This window comes from Larus michahellis, chromosome 3 (assembly GCF_964199755.1).
Source record: "Larus michahellis chromosome 3, bLarMic1.1, whole genome shotgun sequence".
In the NCBI taxonomy this organism is placed as follows: Eukaryota; Metazoa; Chordata; class Aves; order Charadriiformes; family Laridae; genus Larus; species Larus michahellis.
Genome location: NC_133898.1, coordinates 57878500 through 57882274, shown reverse-complemented (window position 1 = coordinate 57882274; position 3775 = coordinate 57878500).

Here is a 3775-nt window from a genome sequence, read left to right as displayed (position 1 = left end):
GCCCACCCATGAGGGGCGGGGGAGCTGCGCGCGCAGCCAGCGCGGCATAGGGCAGCACGGATCAGGCACCCCACGGCACGGGGAGCCCGGCAGCGGGCGGCGCTGCCGCAGCTCGTTTGTGGGGCTGCCCGCGGGGAGTTCGCCCCGCCAGAAGCGGGACGTCTTGGCGGCGCCACGGTTCCCTTGGGTTATTTGAACGTTGATTTAAAGCCTGGCAGTTAAACGGACGGAGGGGCGGGGCGGGGGAGCCAGCCGCGGAGCACCCTGGGGCGGGCGGAAGGATACGGGCGCTGCGCGGTCCTGTGGGTGGCCTGCGTCCGCCTCCCCGCCGCCTTTTCTCACGGCCCTCGGCCTCCGCCTCGCCCGTGAAAGCGGCTGAGGGACAGCGGCGGCGGGAGCCGCCTGGAAAAGCTGCTGGGCGCCCTCTCGGGAGGCTGACGGGAAACATGGCATCTCCTGAAAGGAAAACTGCGCGTAGCGGTTAATAACGTGCAAGATGGGCGCCGGGATTCCCAGACTGACTGGTGGGGGCTTCCTGCCTCGTCTGCCGGGTTGGGGAGTGCTCGTTTTCACTCGGCTAAACCGAGTTCGGTGCTGTCGGTGCAAGTCAGTGTCATCAACGGGCAACGAACGTAAAAGATGGTTATAGAATGGTTCGGGTTAGAAGGGACCTTAAAGATCACCTCGTTCCAACCCCCTGCCATGGGCAGGGACACCTCCCACCAGACCAGGCTGCTCAAAGCCCCATCCAGCCTGGCCTTGAACACTTCCAGGGATGGGGCATCCACAGCTTCTCTGGGCAACCTGTTCCAGTGCCTCACCACCCTCACAGTAAAGAATTTCTTCGTAATACCGAATCTAAATCCACCCTTTTTCAGTTTGAAGCTATTACGGCTCATCCTATTCTGGCAGCCTCCAAAGAAATTAAGCTTCACTTTCAGCTTACTTCAGTAAAAAATAAAGAATAAAGCATGCTGTTTGCCCTTAATTGCAGTCTAGCACTGAGCCATGACTTGAAAATTGAACTTACCTTTCTTATTATTGTGATTTCTCAAGCAATGTTATTAGGACAAGTGAATACGTTCCCCTCTTGCCAACAAAGTCATAAAGCCTGTGTTGGCTACATTAGCCTGTCAGCTGGGTTGTGCAGGTGTAATTGATTGTCACTCACAACATGGCTGTTCAAGATGCTCCAGAAATGTGCTTTCTTGATTCTGGTACTTGTAGCAGAAAGAGTATTTGCTACAGAATAGATTCCAAAGTGAAAGTCCACACATCTGTGTGTATATACATATAAACACATTTTCAGTGAAAACTTGAAACGTTTTGAAGACCTTGCTGTTGCTACAAGTGATTCGACATGGTTACACAAAAAAGGGTAAGGATCATGTAACTAGTGACCGCAAGGACAGAAGGGCTTGTCTTCTCTTATATTTAAACTGAAAAAGATACGCTGTGGTTACTGTTGTGGGTTTCCCGCTTCTGGTTTCCTCTGAAAATACCTTGCAGGTACTTGTTTTAAGCTTTCAAGATACTAATTAACAGATTAAGCCACCACAGGATATGGCAGCATGGACAAGGCACTGAAATACCAGAGCAGTCCTTAATAGGAACATTAATGTAGCAAATTGACTTGACTTCTCAAGCACAAATGTGAACATTACAATACTAAAAATCCTTATAAGCCAAGTTAGGACAAGAAATGGAAACTTTTTCCATGTGAAAGGGAGGCAGAGTTGTACTTAAGGCTGTTTGTGTTCTATTTCTAGTCTCTGTATAAACCGCCTAACATTTTCTGTATATCAGTGGCAACTTAAACACAAGATCTCCCAATATTTGCCTGGTGTTTGGCTACTATTTATTATGTTCCGAACCCAGGCCTCCCGTGTGTTTTCTTAACAATGCAGATAAAAGTCTAGCTCAGACCATAAGGTGCAGGACCTTAAACTTTCCACGGGTGCCTGTTGTTTGTGTTGCTGAGCATGTAGAAAGTATTCCTGCATTTTTTTTGCCCCTTGTTATTTAAAATTTATCTTTGCAAGTGTAGATTATATTGGTGGAAAACATCCTAGCTGAGCAAAAGGCAGCCGGCCAGAGACATCTGGAGGTACAAGGAATCAGCCTGCAGAGCTTTATATTCTGGCCTGCCTTCTTTCCATCCCTTGCAACTCATGCATGGGTTATCAGCCTACACTTAAAATTTTTGAGAACTTAAGAGCAGCAATTTGTTAACCGGTCGTCTGATACTTTTGGGAAGAGGACATTTAACTGAAATAGTCTTTTATTCTCTTTCCATGTCACGTAATGCAATGAGAGCTAACCTGGGATTTTTTGGTGCTACTGGAATAAATATGTTGACACCTGCGCTGGGTTGTGTTACACCATGATAACAGGAGTAAATTTGCTTCTCAAGTAATAGGTGCTATAAAATAACCCCCAGCAGCACTGTGTGTCCTCGGATGAGAGGACACGTGACAATCAGTCCAAGCACCAACAAAAAAGCAAAATGCATATGTTCATTCATCTATAATGATGAGATGAAATAGGAACCAGATTATGAACCTGTGGGCAGGGCAGCTTGCTGTAATTAACACAAGAAATAAATATGTTTAAGGTGGAAATAACCACTACACTTTAATTAAGTATATTGTGTTTGTATCTCTGTTTCAGAGGTCATGTGAATTGCATGTTAAAATTGTTGTAGACTCTCTTCTAGGTTGGGCTTTGATGGATGGCAAAGTTGGCTAACAGAAGAGGAAGCGTGTCCTCATGCAGCTGTTGCCATTGTTGTTGTCCGGCATTGGGGTGAACCCCTGCACTCCCACGCCACCGCCCGCCCTCCTCCTGGCGCCCCTTCCACCCCCAGGGCCTGCTCGGGGGAAACAGGGCTCTTTTTTGTTTTGCTTTGTTTTGTTTTGTTTTCATACAATCCTAGAATAGTTTGGGTTGGAAGGGACCTTGAAGATCATCTAGTTCCAACCCCCTGCCATGGGCAGGGACACCTCCCGCTAGACCAGGCTGCTCAAAGCCCCATCCAGCCTGGCCTTGAACACTTCCAGGGACGGGGCATCTACAGCTTCTCCAGGCAACCTGTTCCAGGACCTCACCACCCTTACAGTGAAAAATTTCTTCCTGATATCTAATGTAAATCTCCCCTCTTTCAGTTTAAAACTGTTACCCCTCATCCTATCACTACACTCCCTCATAAAAGTCCCTCCCCATCTCTCCTGTAGGCCCCCTTCAGGTACTGGAAGGCTGCTATAAGGTCTCCCCGGAGCCTTCTCTTCTCCAGGCTGAACAACCCCAACTCTCTCAGCCTGTCTTCACAGGAGAGGTGCTCCAGCCCTCTCATCATCTTTGTGTCCCTCCTCTGGATCCCCTCCCACAGGTCCGTGTCTTTCTTGTCTGGGGGCCCCAGAGCTGGACACAGTACTCCAGGTGGGGTCTCACCAGAGCGGAGCAGAGGGGCAGAATCACCTCCCTCGCCCATCTGTCCATACGGTCTCATCCGGTTCTAGGCTCTTTGTATGACAGTGTGTCGTTCTTTAACTTAATTATCCATTAACCGGGAGGCTCATGGTTGTTTTTACCTGCCCAGCCCTGCGTTCCCTTTTCGCCCCTGGGCTGGGGATGGCAGCCAGCAGCAACAGCGCGGACACCGCGGCGCTCCCAAGCTTACAGGGAAGCTGTTTAGCACCTCTTTTGGGTATTTTTTTTTGCCTTATGTTTCTCTCCCCAGCCTTTGACGCCTTCGTATGGGCCGCTGACCGCCCCC